Source organism: Saimiri boliviensis, chromosome 7 (assembly GCF_048565385.1).
Source record: "Saimiri boliviensis isolate mSaiBol1 chromosome 7, mSaiBol1.pri, whole genome shotgun sequence".
Classification (NCBI taxonomy): domain Eukaryota; kingdom Metazoa; phylum Chordata; class Mammalia; order Primates; family Cebidae; genus Saimiri; species Saimiri boliviensis.
In genome coordinates this window covers 35,364,032-35,386,257 of record NC_133455.1, presented here as the reverse complement: position 1 = coordinate 35,386,257, position 22,226 = coordinate 35,364,032, and the positions used below count along the sequence as shown (strand labels likewise).

At 34.4% G+C, this 22,226-nt stretch overlaps 1 long non-coding RNA gene across 7 annotated transcripts in view; it reads left to right on the top strand.

The window, feature by feature from the left end:
- Nucleotides 1-22,226, top strand: part of LOC104651657 (uncharacterized) — a 386,100-nt gene that overhangs the window by 332,068 nt on the left and 31,806 nt on the right. For all 7 annotated transcript variants that reach the window (XR_012518359.1, XR_012518362.1, XR_012518361.1 and 4 more), the window contains one exon: nucleotides 19,078-19,282. This is a non-coding gene — a long non-coding RNA (uncharacterized LOC104651657). The remainder of the gene's footprint in view (nucleotides 1-19,077; nucleotides 19,283-22,226) is intronic.

The window sequence follows — 22,226 nt, the reverse complement described above, 5'->3', positions numbered from 1 at the left end:
CTAATTCTCTGTAAAACTATTTTTATTTTACTGTGTTAAAATTTTATCCTAATTTTAATGTCTTCCCCGCTAGACTATAGCTACCTGGGGAAAATAATTGTGCCTTATTTCCTCAAATCGAAATGGTCTAGCACAGTGTTTGATACACAGTGGGTGGTCAATAAAAGATTGTTGGATAAGTTAATTATTAGTGGATAGATTAATATACATGTACACTGATTTATACCCTGAGATTTAGGAGAGGTATCTGCTATGTTTAATTCAAAGAAATACATTTAATTAACTTGATTTGTTCTGTGACCTTAGAAATGAAGGAAATATAGGATTTTAGAGAAAGTTACAGTTAAATTTCTCTGATAAGCATTTTCTGAGGTGCCAACAATAGATAGAGGCACAGAAAAATTATATTCATAAAAACCAGAGGGGCAGGTTAAGCCCATAGAGAAAATAAGATCTTTGGTTTTCACTGTTAGATCTAATAAGTGATTTCCATGGTCATTTATTTTGTAATTGAGTAAGTAATAAAAAGAATTGAGCATCCACACTTTGCTGCAAATGAAGATGGGCCATTTTGTGCTGTTATTATGAAAGTAAATTTTCATAATACTTTAAAAAATTGATATATTGTGTGTTCATAATGTTATTATTCAGTTTCTCGCAGTAGAATATTAGTCATTCTGCTTGAAAGGAATATTTTCACCAAATTGGCAAATTCTTCACTTTATTGGTCAAAGTTGCTGTAATCTTTGATCACATAGGGAGTTGCTTCCTCCAACCTAGTAGGTGAAAACAAACATTTGTCCTGCATGTTCACTCTATGTGACATCCACCAAAATTGTCAAAAATTCAAAATAATTCAACTAATCACTAGTCTATTTTAACCCATTCCCACCAATCAAGTAGATAGGCTGAATGTTTTTCTCCGGTCACTTTTTTTTTTAAGTTGAACTGAGTAGTTGATTTGTCATTGTGTAAACACAATTTATTCACATGGAGTCCATGGTTGGGATCTTGTTTCTCTTCTCTGGAACCTTTTTATTATTTTCTACTTCATCAATTTCTGCAGCCATAGTTGTGAAAATTCAAATTAGACTTAAATTTTGAAATTAAAATTTGTGTTATTTTTGTTTGAGACTGGAACAGAGGAGGGAAATTACCTCAGGGAAAATGTTTGTTTGGTGGATAACTATAATAAACTCTGGGAAATTGTACTTCTCTCTCTCTCTCTCTCTTTTTTTTTTTTTTTTTTTTGAGATGGAGTCTTGCTCTGTCACCCAGGCTGGAGTGTACTGGCACAATCTCTGTTCACTGCAACCTCCATCTTCCAGGTTCAAATGATTCTCCTACCTCAGCCTTCCCAGTAGCTGGGACTATAGGCATCGCCACCAGAAGTGGCTAATTTTTGTATTTTTAGTAGAGATGGAGTTTCACCATGTTGCCCAGTTTAGTCTCGAACTCCAGACCTCAAGTGATCCACCTGCCCAAAGTGCTGGGCTTACAGGTGTGAGCCGCTGCACCCAGCCTGTACTTCTCTTTACTTGAGCAAATACAAATTACTCCAGAGGGTTTCTCTTTAGAAATTTTTTGCCATTTTTTCCTTTCATGTTATCTTCCAATTTTCTAAAAAGAACTGCATGAGATAGTGAAAAGAATATAGGATTTGAATTATTTTTTATTTTTATTTTTATTTTTTGAGACAGAGTCTTACTCTGTCGCCCAGGCTGGAGTGCAGCAGCACGATCTCGGCTCACTGCAACATCCACCTGCCGGATTCAAACAATTATCTGCCCCAGTCTCCCAAGTATCTGGGATTACAAGCACCTGCCACCACCCCCGGCTAATTTCTGCATTTTCAGTAGAGACAGGATTTCTCTATTGTGGTGAGGCTGAGTCTTGAACTCCTAACCTCGTGATCCGCCCACCTCGGTCTCCTAAAGTGGTGGAATTATAGGTGTGAGCCACTGCGCCCAGCCAGGATTTGAATTCTGAAGTAACTGATTTTGAATCCTGGGACTGGAATTTCCTTTAGTGTGACCCACGGCAAGTTATTAATTTTACTATACCTCAGTTGCCTTATGTAGGAAATAAGTACTATTTTGAAGAGTAAATGAAATCACTAATTACAGCAGGATTAAAAGTGGAATGTCTGGCCGATAGAGAGATACTTACTTAGTAGTTGAAACTGTGGGGTATGACAATGCCAAAATGACTGAGTCCATTGTCTCATAGGCTAACTAGGGCCATTACTTTAGAGTTTAATTCAAAGAAATACATTTAATGAACTTAATTTGCTTTTATACATACATCTTTTCTACACACACCTTCATGTATATGCCTCTTGGTGTTTTAGCTATTAGTAACACTCAATCTAAACCAACAAGACAATATTTGATAGTTACAAAGCCCTATATGATTTTTAGATTCAAAAAATCAGTTTTATGAATAGAGAATGGGAGAATTCTGGCTTGTCAGAAATGCGAATAAGCAAATATCCAGCAGCTTTAATGGACTGATATATTCTTATATTCATTTCCTAAATATTTATTGGGTGCCTACTAGGTGCTTGATGTTGAGGATGGAGAGGGAAAGTCAACCAAACAGCAGAACTTCTGCCTTCCTCGAACTTCTATTTTAGCGTTAACCTATAAATTTAACCTGAAACAAATCTGATGAAGCTGTTGTGAGAGAGAAAGAGAAAGGAAATTAGCTCTTATATTACCCATATAGATGCAATTTCCAACTACAGTAAATTAGAACTATAATGAGTTTTATTTTTATTTTGAAGACACCCATTTTCTTATGTTTATTTTTGGTGAGGCAAATCAAAAGGGGTATTGATAAATTGGAAGTGTCTTGGGAAGATAACACTATGAATTTTTCTGAAAATCATTGCGATGGTAAATGGTGCACTATGGGAAATGGGTGAAGAAACTAGATAGGTTATGTCCAGAAAAGAAAAGGGTCAGGAGAAATGATAGCTGACCTCAGGCAGTGAGGAGCTGATTCAAAGGAAAGGCAGCAGATGGAGTTTACATTGTTCCGCTGTAGGACTGGAAATAAGGCGTGGCAGTTTCTTATAAGGTAGATATTAGCTCAACACAGACCTTTCCAATTAGAAGGACTATTCTGTAAATAAGAGGTTGCCAAGGAGTAAGAGGTCACCAGCTTTCTCTTTGCAGAAGGTAACTCAGCAGAAACTGGAAGAACAGGGGCAAGAGTCAAGTCTGGTTAGGAGATTGGCAAAGTGTGCTTTGGATTCTATGACTCTGAAACACCATTCTTGCTCTGTAGTTAATTACTGTAATAATTCATAGCCCAGGAAAGTTCACAGGTAACATATTTCCAGATGACAATATCCCTATGGATTTCTGACCTTTAAGGTTTCCTAGAATTTTGCAACTCTATAATTATCTCTGTATCTGGAAAATTATATAGGAAAAGACAGTAAAGCTTTTCTTACTTGTCAACCATGTTCAAGAAATGTTTTCTGAGCATATGAATTTCACTTTTGTTTTCTAAAATACTGATTGGAGATTTGCCTTTTTGAATTCCTCCCCTCAACCCCCGCCACTTCTTTTGGCCAGAATTGAAAATGACAGGTTATTCTAATGCCTGAGTATTAATTTCTATGCCATATCTATGTATTTCATTGGCCAAACTTCTATAAATTTTCTGGATTTTGATTAGTTTGTCCTGAACTGTTGACAAGCTAAATTTATCTAACAATTCATTGCATTAAATGCCTGTTCATTCTTGGAAGATATATTGATTTTTTTCATAGCAAAGTGACAAATACCATTTTCATGACTATAATAGAGATTGATTATGTTCTATGGAACACAGAGAAAGAGCTGATCTTAGTAAGACAACCTTGGGGCTTATAAAAGTGAAAAAATTACTTGAATTAATAATGAAGTTAATGAATTCATCTGTTGCTGATGAAATAGAAGTGTTTAGAGAAAAATGAAAAGTTCTGCTGCTACACAAACACTGAAATGATTAAGACCAGTTTCAGTACTTTGGAGGTGCTGATTTTGTGAAACCTTTTGAAAAGTTAATACTCATTGTTTTCAAAGCTAAAGCTATGATATTGATCTCTGGCTTACCTAAGCATGCTGCATGATAGTAATTACATTGAAAGACATTTTTCAAGTAAGTTAGGACAAAAGTAAATCATGATCAATGAAAACTAAATTTGAACTATTAAGAAGTCCATGGGGAGCAGTCTATGTTTCTGATATGGTTTGTGCTTTAACATTTCACTAATTTCCTTTTCATTCTTAACTCTTTATATTTAGGCCTAAACTAAACCAAATGTTCATGTGCTTTTATTATTCTGCCTTGCTGCTCAGTATCACTTTCCTTATAACTTAAAAGGCATTATTACAAATCAAAAACCAAAAAATCTACACATCTATCATACTCTGAATGTATGTGTTAGAGAACAGATAGAAATAAGAAACAAAGGGAAGTTGTTTCTTATCTAAAAACATACATTCACCATAGTCTGAATGTGTGCTTTCAGAGAAGACCATATCTGAATGTATGTTTTTAGAGAACAAATAAAAATAAGAAGCACAGAGAAGTTTAAGATGTTGAAGTCAGTTGTGGCAGACCTGGAAAACATTGCATGGGCAAAATACAAAATTACTTTTCAGAAAAATCTTTAAAACATGGAAACCAGTTCATGTCTGTTTAGAGAACTTGCCAATTTCTTTGTCTTCTATCCCCATCACCTTAACAGTATACCAAACATAGTATCAAGCACATAGTAGGAGCTCAATCATAATTGTTAATTGAATAAACACATTTCCCCAAAGAAATAAAAATCATCATAGCAATCAATGTTTGTTGAGCTACTAATTTGTGCCATAGAACTTATATATTTTATCTCTAATATTTGTAATATTTACGTTGTTACAGGATGATAAGTCCCAGGGGTGGGGTGAGAAGAAAAAAATGAGCATTTATGAAGCTGAATAATATTTAAATAGCTTTTAAAAATACATGTTTACATATTTGGTGTGGTTATGAAGGAAAATGGCCACGCCTGAGGATTTGAGATTCACCAGATAATTTACTGTGGATATTTTGCGTCTGTGATTGTACTGTATTTTGAAGTAATGTGCTATTATTTTAAAATATTTTCCAATTGCTTCACATATATATTTTATCTCTTCTGTAAACTCTTTGTTAGTAACTGTTTTCTTTTTGGTCCTTCCTAGATGCTCTCTGTATCGTCTAACTTTGTATTCAAAGAGTTTCTAAAGATTATATGTCATTCCTCTGATGAATATCCAGTTTTTAGAGATGTGTGATACAGAAACTATGTCAGCAATAGTTGACTATTTCTTTTTATCATAAATCTTGAGAAATCCTTTATATATCTTTTTCCTTTTATTGAAATTGTAATTTTACATTATGGAAAGAATACTTTTGCTCAAGAACCTAATGTTTGCTCATATTCTCAATGTTTGTATTACATGGCTTTGAAAGAGACTTCAATAAAACAACATATGTAGGGTATGCTAATTGCTATCACATTTATAAAACACTGCAGTAAATAGTTTTCTTATCATTTCCTATCTGAATACACTTGTAAAAGCTGAACATCTCCCTGTAACATACACAGCCAGCAATGGATACATGTGTAACAGTGATGTTATTAAATATTTGAAAACTTGATTCAATGTGTATTGAATATACATTTATAATTTGTAAGTTTAGAACAAATTGCTGAAAAATTGGTAAATAAACCCTAAAATTACATAAATCTACCTAATTGTGTAGAAAAATTCAGTTCAAAGAACTTTTCTGACTCACAAGATTAATGTTAGTTTTGTGTTATTTTAGAAATACCTAATATTATTATGAGCGGTATAGTCTTATGAAAGTTATCTAATGAATGATCAAGTATCATAATTACATAATTTAGCCTATAAGTTCTAGTATTATATGTATGTATTTATCTCAGACTCTACTCTTTAAAGATTAGATATTATAAATATGAAATTTCCTCCTATCAGACGGAAAGATTGACAGATGAATAAAAATGGAAAGCTTTGTGTAATGTAGAAGTCAATACATATATCATTCACTTTTCCAAATGGTTGTTAAAGACTGTAATTTCACTTAATTTTGAGAATTAACCAAACAGAAAGGAAGCCAACTTCTCTTTCACACCATCTTCAAGTGACACTATTTTCTGAAGTTATTTAAAATCCTGGGCAAGCATTTAATAGATTTTTCAAATACTATGTAATATTTTTAGCTACTTCAAAGTTAGATTTTAAGTTGATTGTTACAGAAGAGTTTTGCTCATTGATAAAAAGATCCGAGTGCTACAGACGTGTAAAATACCCCATCTTCACTTCTTTTCCCATTCTCCAGACCTGCTAAAGTTTTTCTTTAAAGAAAGAAAAGCATACACATATACACATAGAAACATTGCTTTTTTCATTAAAAATTGGATTATTATATATGTATTTTTCTATAATTTGCTTGTTCAAATCAAGTATTTATCTTGAACATTATCCCATAACAGGTTTTTCAGAATTTGAGGTCATAACTGCATAATTTTCTATATTATACATGCACCTGATGTAACTATGCCTTTGCTGATGTCCTTGTAAATTGTATTACACTTTTTTATGTAAATTAATAATTATATGAACATCTGTGTGTGTGTGTCTGTGTGTGTATATATTATCTATTTATTTATCAGTATGAGCTTCTGAGCTACTGTAGTTAATTTTCTAAGCTAGACTATAGTCACTTTTTTACTGTTAAGAAGTATGTGCATTAAAATTTTTCTTACATATTGCCAGTTGTCCCTTCAAGTGGTATATTGATTTGAACTCCCATAAATAAATGTTAATTGTCCTCTTCTCAGGACCTTCACCAGCACTGAATATTACTAAGTCTCTTAATTTTTAACAAATATTTTGTTTTTATGGATTATTTGTTAATCCATCCATATTTATGGTTTATTTGTTAATTTTTCTAATAATTACCAAAAATGTATTTTTGATGAGATATGGATTAAGGGCTTCTATTTTTGAGAGAATAGAGACTATTGATATTTATTTGGAGCAAAGATGAATATTATTACCATACACATTGGTTAAAATTTAAAAATTCTCATTTGAACTTCTTGACTGCAGTTACTTCCTGCTCTCTTAACCTTCCCTTCCCAAAGTTCTTTAGCACCATCCTTTAGTTCACTTCTCTCAAAATGCTTTAAAGGTTTTCCATGGTCTCACAGAAATTAAAAATAATACCATAATTTGTGCACTTGTTCAAAAATACAGTTTCCATGTCTCATCTCTGAAGATTCAAATTCTCAGTGTCTGGGTGGGTGTGATAACCTGAGTTTTCAGTAAGAACGTTAGGTAATTCTCAAGACTGTCTCGAGACAGGTTGGAAGGAAAAGTGTAGCTTGTTTATATAGTCAAGACTACTTGTGATTACTTTTGTTACCTTTTTAACTTGCGTATGTCTCTCTCCTCCAGCCAGATGGAATACATTCCCTCTCAAGCTCTTTCAGACTGGATTCTAGGCTATTCTGTGTCTGTTCTTTCCCTCTGGAAGACCAATTCCCTCCTTTCTACTTCTGTCTTTACCTTATCGAGTCCTAAATCAAATCCCACCTTTTGCATTTTTTAGAGAAAATGCCTTGTTCTGTCATCCAGGCTGGAGTGCACTGGTGCAATCATGGCTCACTGCATTCTCAATCTCTGGGTTCAAGGATCCTCCTGCCTCAGCTTCCAGAGTAGCTGAGACTATAGGTACCTGCCACCATATCCAGCTAATTTTAAAAAAGGATGAGGTCTCACTTTGTTGCACGGGCTGGTCTTGAGCTCCTGGCCTCAAGCTATTGTCCTGCATTGGCCTCCCGAAGTGTCGGGATTACAGCATGAGCCACTGTACCCAGTCAAATCTCACCTCTTCAATGAAGAATTCTATATCTGTATCCTTCAATGGTCAACTTCTGCATCATATATCCTCATCATACATTTGGCACTTAGGGTTTAGTATTGTTACTTAGGGTTTAGTATTGTTACTTATGGCTCATGTCTAATTCTTCTCTTTGTCCCTCGCAGTCCTTAGACATATTGAACATCTTAAAAATGTATTGGCTGGTTGAGTAAGTGATAATGTAATTAGACTATGAGGGAGCAAGTCAGAGTCTGTACATCAATCCCAGGAAATCACTTCTTGACATTTCGTGACTTGTTCTACTCCAGGGAGATTCCATTGCTGTCACTTCAAATTGGATATAGCTTGTTTTGATGACTACAACAAAAGCTAATGCTCACCATTTGTTCGAGTTTATTAATTGTGTATTTGAATCAGTCTACATCAAGCGCTTTATAAATTTATCCATACCAAGGTTAGAGTTTTAAAATTTTATTTGAAATCTAATGTTATACAGTCATATAATTTTTTCCACACTAAGTCCGTGTTCCCAAAGTCCCAGCTTGCTTAGCTCTTTTAAAGTAGTTCAGCTTCTTAAAAGAAAACCGTCCTGATGTTCAGAATCAGTTCCTATCAGTAGCCACATCATAACTTTTTGGTGAGATCATTAGAATAAATACGTTTGTCACAGGCACAGAATCCTAAGTGCCTGTACTGTCTTCTTACTATATAGAACAAGGCTATATAATTTAGTTTAGCTTTAAGTATAATGTGGCAAAATTGAAATATACTTCATGCTACTAAAAATGACAATATTGAGAATGGAAAACAGAACTAGCTTATATTTGCCAATGTTATTCAAGATTGTCTCAAGAAAAGCACTATTCATTTGATCATGAGGTACGCACATTTCAAATACTGTTTCAAGGAATAGGAAATTTTACACTATGTACTTCTCTTATTTTGAAAGTTAAGTACTTGGTAAAAGTCGCCTTGGGAAAATGGAGGTGATTTATTAATTTATTATTTGCCTAGACTGAAAATGTCTTGTCAACTAAAAAGATATCCATCAGATGTATATATTTCTTTTTCTTAAAGCTAACAATTTAGTACATTAGGGGAACATCTTTGGCCATCCTGGTCTCCTGTAGGTTTGACTATGGAGGAGCAGGTGCGAGCTTCCAAAGTGTCTTTACAAGTGTCGCAGTGGGGCTTCCCTCCCATGCCTCTGCAGGAGACAGCTCATCTGTTTAATCCTTATGTTTTAGTCAACCTTTCTTATTATGCAGACAGGGCTCTGAGGCTCAGCTGGATTTTTGACTCTTTGAATGAATTGATGGGGCTCTTTGATCTTAACTGTGTACTGCATCTGTTTCATCTTTCCTCTTAATGCAGTCTTCCATACTCCGATTTTAGTTGGTGCTCCTAAAATTAATAATTATACAAACAAATAAAAATTGCCATTATAAAACCGAGACACAAATTCCGCTTTTCATCTTGGCCTTTTTTTTTTTTTCTTTTTGGCATGGTAAACTTTCTCAAAAAATTCCCCAATTTTTAATTCTGTTGCTTTATAAGGGACTACCAGACTTTAGAATATTTAATTACATGCCTATAAGTGCATATGTGTTTTGTAGTATCAGGTTTGCATAAAAAATGAGAACTGCCAATCTTTGCAATTTAGTCAATTGTATGATGTCATGATATCTTTTTAATAGACCATGTTGGAGCAAAAGGCGTACAACCTATGTAAAAAAATCTACCACGGAAACAAGGATACTGCTGGGCAATGTTCCTCTGTTTGATAGGAGTGAGATAGTCTGAGTTGCAGAGAAAAACCGAATAGAACAAATCCACATGGAGAATCCTTTCTAGGTCATAGGGTGCTAAGATATCATCTTTCTCGAAACAAATCTTTAAAATGAAACGTGCATTCTTGTGTGAGGTGGGAGTGAAGGAATATTGAGGGAACAGTGGAGGGATATTATTTGCTTACCAACCTGAAATCATGTAGTTATGATTAATTGAGCCAGAAAGTATCCATTTGATCTGAGTAATCCTGGATATTCCAATCTGATATTTTGGAGACTTGTATTAATTCTTTTTAATTCTCTAGAATCTTCATTTATCTTTAAGTATACCATGATCTTGTGATGATAATGTAACGTCAAAGCTGTCAGAATAATTTCGGCTGAGCAAAATACTGATGTATTCTAAGAGCCAAAAGCACTTGAGAGAGTTATGAAAAAGTCTCTCTCCAAGAGGAAGAATGTTGTGATAATGACCTTTTAGTTTATTAAACATTTACTTTATCCCTATATATATATATATATATATATACACACATATATATACTAATAACCATTTATGAACTATCAGTATACATTTTTCCTTAGTTACACTGAGACATAAATTATAAAGAATTTGATTTCTAATCATAACTCTATAATACTGCTGTTTTAAAAAATTCAGATAACTTTTTTTCATTCAAAAGTGTCTCTCAAGCCCCCGCATAGTACTCAATTCTGAACTAGGGAGATTTTCATCACTATTTTTGTACTTCCCATATGGAATCTGAGAATAACTGTGCAGGAAGGAAATGTGAAAGGTTACTCAATTCTTCTTTAGGCAGAGCCTCTCTGAAACCCCCTAAAGATAATTTACCCCCCAAATTCGGCTTATCTGTCTTGCTACCAACTGAGATGAGGCTTTATTTATTTATTTTCCCAGTTAACCCTTAAGTTTGAAAGAAAGGATCTGGCAACCAGCCAAGGACATGTTGGATTCAGCGAGTATTTTATTTAGGTTACCTGACTTTATGTTTCAGTTTCTTATCTCACACCCTTGATTGCTGTGTTTCTTCTATTAAAGTGAAAGAAAAATGTCTACACTCTTAGTCTATGATAATTTTGTGCTACTTGAACTTGTGAAAGTTATGATCTGGCCTCTTTTGCATAAAGTGGATCAACACACACCATTTTATTTCCATGCTTTCTTGTGATTTATAAGGCCCTAAAAGTTTCAACTTTGTTAAAACATGTCCATTTCCTCCACTGATGTAACTCTCAGGTAAGTGCATGTTACTACATGAGAATTTATTTAAAAGCTTAATTGCTCCATGCACATTTCCTTGTATTCATCAATTCTGACCTATATCCATTCTTAACTTGCTTTCTTATTACTTCCTAATAATAACTGGGTGAGTAAATTTACCTCCATAATTCTTCCTAAATGTGAAAAGTGATTCTCTAACATTGTTCTTCAGAAACAGCAGGAGAGAAAACACATTGGCTCTATGGGTTGAGATATCATTTCTAGCTATGGTCTGCCATTAAATGCCCTGGTACTCTCTGATCATGCCTTTTGCTTTATGCTCATACGCAGTCTCACTTCTTGACCATCTCCTATACCTATAAACTTTCAGAGATTCGACCTTAGGTTCCAGAAATTGCCCAATGCTGTGTTACTTTTAAACTCAGAAATTTGAACAATCCATTAGTGGGTCATGAAGTCAACTTAGTAGATCATAACCTAGGTTAAAAAAAGTAATAAAAAGATTAAAAATATGAATGCATTGCATGTTAGGGTATTGTTACATGAATATATTTTTTCAAATATATTTCAAGTATGTGTGCATGTGCTACTTGGTTGTATGATAAATATTTTCTTACCATAAACCTCAGTCAAAAAAGCCTGAAAAACAAAACACTGAGTTGGATCATATAGCCTCTAATAAGCTTTTGTGTGGATTATGGGCTTTAGAATTTAGAGGATTATTTTACCATATCCAAATTTGATTATTTTTTTCACCAATCATCCTCCAGAAAATCAAGGGCATTAGCTCACAGCAATAGGCAAAGAATAATGGAAGCTTAGTAAATGCTTCCAGAATTGTTGCAAGTTAGCTGTATCAGCTTCCTAAAGGTAAAATGTTCTTACTGATTGAACCATTTAGCTTTAGGTAGTTGTATAAGAAAGAGACACGAGCATTTAGTTGCACAAATGAAGCATACAGTTCACAGAAAAAGGATTGTGTTAATACCTCATTTTGTTGTTGGGCCAAGCAGAGTGAATATAAACTATGACTGTATACTTGTGTTGTGACAAGAAAGGAAATAACAATTATTGCTCTTTTAAAATATCTCAAGATTAAAATCTTTGCCTTTCATGTAAAAACAGCTTTGTAAATGTGACCATTGTTTTTATTGGGAATAATATGTGGGGAATAGGGAGAGATTAGTCAATGGGGACAAAGTTATAGTTAGATAGGAAGTATAAGTTCAAGTGTTCAGTTTGGTTAACAGCCTTGTATTGTATATTTCAAAATAGCTAAAAGAGAGGATTTGAATGTTCTCATTTCAAAGAAATGACGGAGATATGAGTTGATGGATATGCTAAATACTAATTTATTATACAATTTATACATGTATTAAAGCATCACATTTTACTCCACAATAGTTATTACGTGTGAATTAAAACAATTATAGAGAGTGATATAATTTTTTCCTTGCCTCTGTATCCACCAGAAGTTAACATAGGGATGAAATTCTAATTGTACTACTATTGCATGCTTGCTTATCTCATGACTAAGAAATATTTAAGTGCTGTTCAGCAAGGTAAGCATGAGAGAGAGAAGATAAAAATTCACATAACAATATGGTTGAATATCCATTGTGTTCTTTACAAAGTATGTCATTCTTTCTGTTACATCCATGGTGAAATATAACCTTGGTATTACGTAACCACCACCAGCATCAGCAGCATTTGAGAGCTTAGCAGAAATGTAGAATGTCAAGCTCCATCCCAGACCTACTGAATCAAAAGCTGCATTTTAGTAAGATCTCCAGGTGATATACACAATTATTAAAGTTTGAGAAGTCCTAGTATACAGGATAAGTCTTACCAATTGCTGTATAGACCTATGTTAATAACATTTACTCTGGAAAAGAAAAATTAACCAATAGAAAGGGCCAGCAACTTTTCATACCCTAAAGCTACAATTGACCACCTAATGGTGTTTAAAATTACGATGCTGCCAATGACACTAGTACTGCTGTGGATGAACACCCATTATCAGGTGCTCCCAAGTGTTAGCCATTTGGTCTAATATATCAACTAACCTGTTTAACCATCATCTAGCTCCTGAGTTTTATGCTATTTTACAGACAAGACAGTTGAGGCAACAGGTTGTCTAGCATCACCACCTCCTTATAAATACAAGCATTCTAATTGTTAGCATCAGGTATGCTTAAGGTAGAGCTTGTGACTGGGAGCTGCACCTTTTCAAAGTTAGACAGACTATTTGTTTCAGATAAGGAGAAACTATGACACTTGAAAGATTCCTATGTAGGTATCAATTGAAATTTGTTTAGATAATATTTGTAATGAGCAATATGTTCTCCAATTTGCCTATTTGAAAAAAGGAAATCCTTCTGTTTGAAGCCCATATCACATATTCAGGCTATCAGATCACAATTTGTTACGTATAATGTGCCACGTGGCATCTTAAGCCCCACTGGAGGTCCTTAGCCCTGGACATTTTACTGGCATCTAAAGGATGCCTTGAGAATGAGCTGCCTTTCTGAGGACAACTATTTGTACACTTGTAACATGGAGAAATGATTCCTTACTTGAAATGACTTTAGAATTGTACACAACATAGAAATGCAGTTTGTCTCTCATGTGCTAAATTAAATCCTTTTAAAGAAAGACATCCTTTGAGAAAGGAAATGCAGGAATATCAACATTTTGACATTTATTGGGTGATGAAAATCAGCTCATGCAACAAATGGTTTTGAAAATAGCATTGAAGTGGGAACTGGAAGCAACAAGTAATGAGGTCATGTTATGGTACAGAAAAGCAATGCTGTGTGTACTGCTGATCAACTAGGTAGACATCAGCTGGTGGATCATGTAGCACGGAAAAGGGAAGAATTTCTATAAATGAACTAGAATAGACTAATTGTACATTCAAGTAGGAATGATGAACGTTTTAAAAATTATGAAATTCGTTACTGGTTTAAAAGGAGAGCTACATATATAACATAAATTCATGCAACTTCAAAGAAAGGCAGTTCCTTACCCTCTTCTGTCCCCAGACCCAAGCTTCCCTACTAACACAACCACTGTGAGCAGCTTCTTGTATATTTTTCAGAAATATCCTCTAAATACCTTATAAAGAGATATGAAATATCCTCATAAATAAATATTATATGCCAAATCCTTGTTAAACAAAAGGATGATATACCAGGGGTCCCTAATTCTTCCCTGGCCACAAACCAGAGCACATGTCTGTGGCCTGTTAGGAACCAGCAGGAGGTGTGCGGCCCAAGTGAGAGGAGCTTCATCTGTATTTACAGACACTCGCCATCACTCGCATTACCACCTGAGCTTTGCCTTCTCTCAGATCAGCGGCGGCCTTGATTCCCATAGGAGTGCAAACCCTGTTATGAACTGTGTATGTGAACAATCTGGGCTGCAAGCTTCTTATGAGAATCTAATGCCTGATGACCTGTCACTGTCTCCCATCACCCTCAGATGGAACCATCTAGGTTCAGGAAAACAAGCTCAGGGCTCCCACCGATTCTACGTTATGGCGAGTTGTATGATTATTTCATCATATATTACAATGTAATAATAACAGATATAAAGTGCACAGTAAATGTAATGCACTTGAATCATCCTGAAACCATCCCCCACGCCACTTCTGGTCCATGGAAAAATTGTTATCCATGAAATTCGTCCCTGGTGCCAAAAATGTTGGGGACTGCTGTAATATACAATACGAATTGTTCTGCACCATTCTTCTTTCCCTTAAAATATATCATAGAAATAATTTCATATTGCTACTCCTACTTATACTTTATTCATTTTCATGGCTCCGTGGCATTCCACAGTCTGAATTTAACATACTTTATTTAACCAGTTAGTTTTGGTGACTTTTTAGCTCAGTCTCAGTCTTTTGCTATCATAGAATAGTGCTGAAACTAGGATCCTTGTCCATGTATTATCAAGCATATGTGATGATATATATGTCCAGGTCTTCACATTCAAAGTCCTGATTTATTTTTACTAAAGCTGGGTAAGCAATGGGAAAAGAATAATCAAGTAGCATAGGAGGCATGGTAATAATAATAATTGAAAATAGTTTCTACTATATGGTAAGTAATTTATAAGTATACATTTAATTCTTATAAATCTAGAGAATATATTAATTACTATTATGATTGTCATTGTTAGTACTGATTTAAGTAAGAAAGCTATGAATATGAGAAAGATATGAATTCACCCAAGAAGCTTGTCTTTCGATCCCTTGCTCTTGTTTGCTAGACTGTTTCTTGGTGATTCTGTTGCTACTTTGGCAACGAGAGTGCATTTATTGGCTATCTACCATGTGCTAAGCAGATGACCTGTGTTAGTCACAGTCTTCATGATAGCACCATGATATGTTGTTGTTTAACAGTCTTAATAAGGTTTAGTATCTTGTCCAAAGTCCCAGAGCTAGCAAGCAAGGAGGTAGGAATGACCTGAAAGCAGGATGTCTGACTCTTGAGATTAAGGCACAACAGAGAAGGGAGTTTCAGGTATTGATTCAACATCTAGCAGGCTGGAAGACAGAAAGAAAACTAATATACATATGAGACTTAATTGAACATATTGCAGTGATAAGAGGGATAGGAAGAGCTGGTCACAAGGATCCATGAAAAACAGTTGGTGGCACAACAATAAAAGCACCTGTAGCAGAGAGGAGGGCTTAGTGGTCCGTGTGGATCCAGAATGGAGTCTTCAGGGGGAATGTTTCCAAATCTAGATTGCTTTGTTCTCACCAACTGCTTCAACCATTAAAACATTCCACACCTGTACATTGTATTTATACCTTCAACAACCCCTTGTGACGTGGTACTTGCATGCCCTAGAGAAAGAACAGCCTTGGATGACTGCTCTGAGTTGGACTTTGTGGCCACAGGGAGCAAGTGCCCACATTAGAAAATAAAAGTAAGAGTGCTGAAAAAAGTAGAGCACTGAGATTCTTCAAGGCAGTGCCAATTTCTCCAGGTCAATTTCTTGTATTTTAATCTCTGTTTCTAGCAGTTGCGCATCTTTGAAGGTATGCCATAAGCAGCCATTAAAAAAGGCAAAATTGTAAGACATACAGGTCTAGTAAAATTATGTCATGTAGATCTTATACAAAGTATAATTTTAACTGAAGACTTCTATAGCTGTTGTTTATTATTATTGCTGTTATTATCTTATAAATTAATTTTAGTATTTAGACCACGTTTCTGTGTTTGACCTCTTAAGTTTAGAATACTGAATTTTCCTTGTTTTAGAATATCTCATTTAATGCAGTGAAGTTTTGGTAATATATAATAGAAAAAAATAAAAGGTGTAGCACCAATATGTCAGAATTATATGCTGGTGATAATAAAAATAATAACTAAGATATATAATGAGTGTTTCCTGTGAGTCAGATAATATGCAGTTTTATATACATTATTTGGTTTAATAGTAAGAACCTGTCAGGTAAGTATTACAATTATTACTGTTGTTCCCGTTTTACAGATGGAGTCTTTTATTCTACATTTTGAGATTAACAGTTAGAATGGCACTAAAGCAAACTTTTGTAAAAGAAGAAAATATTCTAATTCTACAAAACATCGTTTCTAGTTTAACACTTCTCCTTCCAGTCTTTCTTCAAATATACTCAGTAATCAATGTGTACAATTTTGTATTCTGCTTTTTAAATTCAGTATAGTCATAAGAAGTTGGTTTTATCAGCCTTCCTTATTACCATATAATGACTGCCTATGATTAGTTGCCAAAATTTATTTATTAATTTCTTTTTTTGGGGACATTGTTTCCATTCTCTCTTACAGATATGATTGCAATGAAAAACTCTGTGTACTTAGCCTATTTTATTCTCTGGGAATTTCCTAGGAAGATGTTCCCTCTAGCCAAAGAGAAAAGGTCTTTCTGACTCATTCTAACTTCCTGAGTCAAAGTCATTTTCACAGGAAATAGTGAGCATTATTAATGCTTATTTTAAAATCTTAAGAGAAATGTCTACTTTGAGCTCTTTAGGAATAAACTCTTTCCAGTATTTTAAAGATATAATTTTGAATACATATGTTATTAATATATGTTATTTGAATACATATGTTATTAAATACATTGACGTGTATTTCTTGAGAAACTGCTCTTTGCCAGCCCATACAGTGGTTGCCAAAGCTATGATAATGGATGGGATACAAACAGCTCATTTCCAAATAGAACATCACTGAAAGTCCTATCACGGATTCTTTGCCCTTGACATTGTACCACAGCGCACTCTTGTCCTGACATTTCTGATTTCTTTGTTCTTTTGCTTGTATGGAATCTGGCTCATTTCTTACTATAAGCCCAAAACATGAAGGATAAAGAGTATCTTACTCTAAAAAAGATATCTATATCTATATAGATATATAATTTCTAAGAATCTCTAAAATCATATTTTCTTTCTCCCATGCCAGCTCTAGTGGGACTTTAGAAACCCTTTTGTCTTCCCAGGATGAAAGTATCTTGCTTCATAGTTTTATGAATCCCTAAATCGTCCCATCTTCGTTGTATGTATCTTAGGTTGTGTCTGCATACATTTGTCAGTTTATCTTTGCAGCGCTTTAAGCTAAACAGAGATTTTGGGCCCTCCATGGCAGGGATGTCCTCATGTAAAAATAAAATGTAATTTAGGATGTGTATCATGAATTATTAATATCATAACTGCGTTTTCACAGATAGAGATAAAACATTTTAGGTTGTGTTCAGGAGCCAAAAACACGTTAATTCTTAGGTAAAATCAACTTCAGAATTACATTTCAGTGTTTCCCTAAATTTCTCCCTCCCAGAAAGACTTACTAATTTGTTGATAAATATAACTTTATTACTGTATGATATACAATTCTCTTTCAAATTCTACTGTGAAAACTTTTTATTTTGTTGACACTCAAACACTCCAGTGGTAATTCTTTAGTAATAATTTCATCAAGATAATGACTTACCATGTAGATCAAGCCCTTTGCTGCTCCACTGGATGCCTCGCTCTGAAAAATACTGTTATATCATTTTGTAGGTATGTTTCTATGCATTACCTAATATATATTGAAATTTTAGTAAATTCATTATGCATGTGTTGTGTATATTGATCAACCAATAGATACACACTTACATATGATTTTAGTAGACTGACTTTTTGAAGGAAAAATGTGTATTAATATAATGATATCTTCCCAAGCTTAAATTTGCATGTTATCTTTAGCTAACATGCCCAAATTAGTTTTCTTATATTGTTATATAAAAATATGTTTTGAACTTTTAGCATAGACAAGTTTCAAGAATTGGATGTTATAGAGTACTTGTCTTCACAAAAAGGAATAGATGGAGATAATTTCCTTTAAAAAAATTCATTTATTATACTTTAAGTCCTGGGGTACATGTTCAGAACATGCAGGTGTGTTACATAGGTATACACGTGCCATGGTGGTTTGCTGCATCCATCACTCTTTCATCTACATTAGATATTTCTCCTAATGCTAATTTCATAATGTTGGAATACTGATTCCACAGGTCGACTTGGGCTACCTCATTGTAAAACTGGCTCTGCCATTTAACAGTCGACTCATGGGCATCACCAACGTAGCACAGAGGTAGAGAAGAAGATATTAACACGAGGGCATCTGAAAAAGGAGCTGTGATTGATTTTTTAAAACTTAAATTTCTAATATCCTGTAGCCTTAACATTGGGATTGAAGTCCTCCCTGTTGCAACTTAGCACATACCCTACTGTCTGAACTCAAAACCCTAGGAACTACTGAGCTCTGAATGTATTCTTGGTTCCAAATCAATCTTGTCACTCCTCGGAAAGCAATGCAAGATAATAAGTAGTATTCACCTGATTGCTTTCCTGCTCCGAGACAGCTGGTGACGCGTGTCTTCCTGATAACCATGAGTTTCAGATCTAAGGCAGGGATAAAGGGAAACTGGAAGCTCTCGGAATCTAAATGTGACAGTCGACGGCTGAAGAGAGGGTCAGAAGGAATAGAATCTGTGACATGTATGAGAAAGGAACAAAATTTATCTGCTCTGGTTGCAATGATTAGATGTCTCTTTGTCTGGGTTTCCTTACAGTGGGTGACTGATCGTACCCGCCAGCTGGCTAATGTCATAATTAACAAAGTTGCTACTACATCTGCAAAGTTTAATCGAAAAATTTGCCAGTGATATGATGGCATTGTCTCAGAGATCACAAGGGACATGGAGTCGACTTTTGCTCAAGGTGGAACGACAGAGCCGTGTAGGCAAGATGAGAAATTGTGAACTTGTTCGGCCAAAGGTATGTTTCTTTCATAATTCCACATCCTAAGTTTTCTTATTAAGATTTTTGTTTGATGGTTCATGGTTTCTTTTTTTGCTTCTTGAGTAATTGATTCAGAAGATCCAGATGCTTTTTGGGCATTTATAGCATATTCTCTGAAAGCTTTTTATTTTTCCTAAATCTGTAAATTCATAATATAACTAAGCAGCTTTTGATGATGAAAATGGAATATAAGGCAATAGTTTGCTTGTTGGGTTTAGCTAATTTTTATCAGTTTTCAGAATAAGTATTTGGTAACAGATATCAATGGTACATTTAGATTGTGTAGTGTTGGATTTATTTTGCTCAACAATGTAAAAGCCGCTGCTCTGCATTATTCTATTGTGTCAACCTAGTTCTAGGACAGGAAAAAAAGCAAGTGTAGTTATGGAATATGTAGAGGTTCTATTTTAGTTTCAATACGTGCTCAAAGGAAGGCTAAGGTCTTGACTTTAAGTTGCACAAAGTAATTGGGGCTTTTAAAAACAACATTTATAAGGACGGCTATCTCTTGAAATTATGTGCTATTCTCCACGGCCAGTCTGGTCATAGACTATTTACATCTATTTTCTTTTTACCGTGATTTGCTTTGCTTGATTGAATATTCAAGCTTTGAGGAGTCTCCCAAACCATAGCCTTCCTGTATTGCTAATTAATGAATGTGAATATTGATGAGGAAGGGCACGCATGTCTGTGTATGTGGCTGGGCACTTAATCTAAGTACAAAGAGGGAAGAAGACGTCTCAAAAAATATGCAGAAAGCAAGTTTGGGTTATTTATGCCATGTCACACCACTGTTACAGTACCTAGACAATCAATTTACAATATAATTGGGGACATGCATTAAGGTTCTTTCCCTCCGTGGTCATACTAGCCACTATATCATGGCAAAATGCAATAATTTGTCTTTTGCCTATTACTATTGTCATTTGTGTTCACAGCAGTTTTTAAATGTCATAAAATAACATTTTGGAAACAAATTTTGCACAGCATGTATATTTTAATAAGCTCATTTAAAGTTTCTCATGGTTTTATTTCTAATCATGGGAGACTAGATATTATCAATATTTTCATTTTAAAATTTGACAATCACATTTTATATACTCAAATAAGAAATGAATCATTTTATGAGATTATGAATTTTAAAGGCTTTGAGTGTCCAGATAATTTTAAATACTGTTTATCAAAATTTTGGTGGAAATTTGACTTCACACATTTCTAGTCGTCGCTAAAATTTAATGACATTGATAAGAGAAACTGGAAGTGGAGATTTAAATTACTATTTTATTATATTCTGGACACCATTTTTACAGGAGAGTGTTATTCTTGTGGTAACTTTTTGGTTCTCTTTATTTTCTTTAACTTTGATTCCCCAACCCTAGCCCAATATCTGGTACATAGTAGGCATTCAGTAGGTATTTATGATGAATAAATCAATGAATATAAGTATTTCCACTGTTATTCAAAGATGGTTAACATTTGCTTCCTTCAAATCAGTAACTTCTGTATGCAGCAAACATTGTGAATAGAAATAAGTAGATGAAAGGCACAATCACAGACAATAGGGAGGATTAAGGTCCTAAAATCATATATTGTTATTTTGACCTAAACCACCATAATATTTTGTGTAATTGAGATTTGGTATCGTCAGAACTCTGTTGGAGTATTGAAGGTCTATGAGGATTAGAAAGTGCCCAGAAAGTGGTTCACAACTGATGTTCCGTTTTTTTTGTTTGTTTGTTTACTTTGTTTTTAAACAGGATTATCTCCTGAGATGTGTAGAAATGAACTGTTGTCAGAGTTTCAAAGGAATTAATGTTTTTTGGTAAAATGTGCTAATGTAAAGAGCTAGAAGATTAGTGACACATAAAGAAGGCAATGAATTCTTTCGCATGGAAATAGGAATATAATAAATGTCCTGCAGGTGACTGGGGCTGTAGCAATTTTATTGAAGATTAAAGTTTGATTGACCTTTGTTAGGGTGATTAACCCTTCTGAAATTAAAAGCCAGAGCTGAATTATTCTGCTCAATTTAAATGCAAACATTGAGCAGGTCCTCTGTCATTCAAATAATAATAATAAGAAAACCTTCCTATTTTAATTTTCATTTTTGCACCTCTGATTGGTATGCTGCTTTAGAGGGACCGTAGCTCTGACAAAAGCACCCTGGTGGCAGAAAATACACAATAACGTTATAGATAATTGGGAGCATATAGGAAAAGTTCTAAGCACTACTCTCTGCATTTGAAACATCTTAAATCACAATCCCAACAAAAGCAGGGAGCATGAAGCCAATCTCCGCACACTGAAAATGCATGTTCCCAATAGAAAAACAACCTAGGGATGTCCTGAAGGGGTTAGGAGTGACAATGGCCTCTCTATTCTAATTTAGTGCCAACCACTGACACTGCAGATCATATCCATGTTCAGTCTACATGATGTCTCCTGAAAATGCGTGCTTTTTGGTACAGTTGCTTATGAAGCAGTTTCTAAAAGTTGATTATTTCTAATGTCTGGAATTTCATTCTCCATGATCTCTGATAGTTTCTGAATGTATTCAGTACTTTCATTAAGTTAAAAAATGCTATAGGAGATGCTAACTAATTATTTGCAATGCTATTTAATGGTTTATTTTTATTTTTCTTTGTTAAATTTTCTAAGCCTTTGTGAGTAGTTGTGTATTCACATTGCTTCAAAAACTGTTTCCATTTTTCTTATCATATTAATTTTTTTTAGTTCGAAGTCAGTGAATATTTTTAGTTTTAGTTTCCACCACATAGTGAATGCGTCTTCCTTTTATGTGTCTGTGAGCTATTAAAATGATAATAAAGGTTCTCTTCCTTCCACATGTAATTTATTTCTCTCTTTTCATCAAAGAATTCACTCTGAATCTGTCAAGGTAGAAAAGTCCAAGGCATTATGG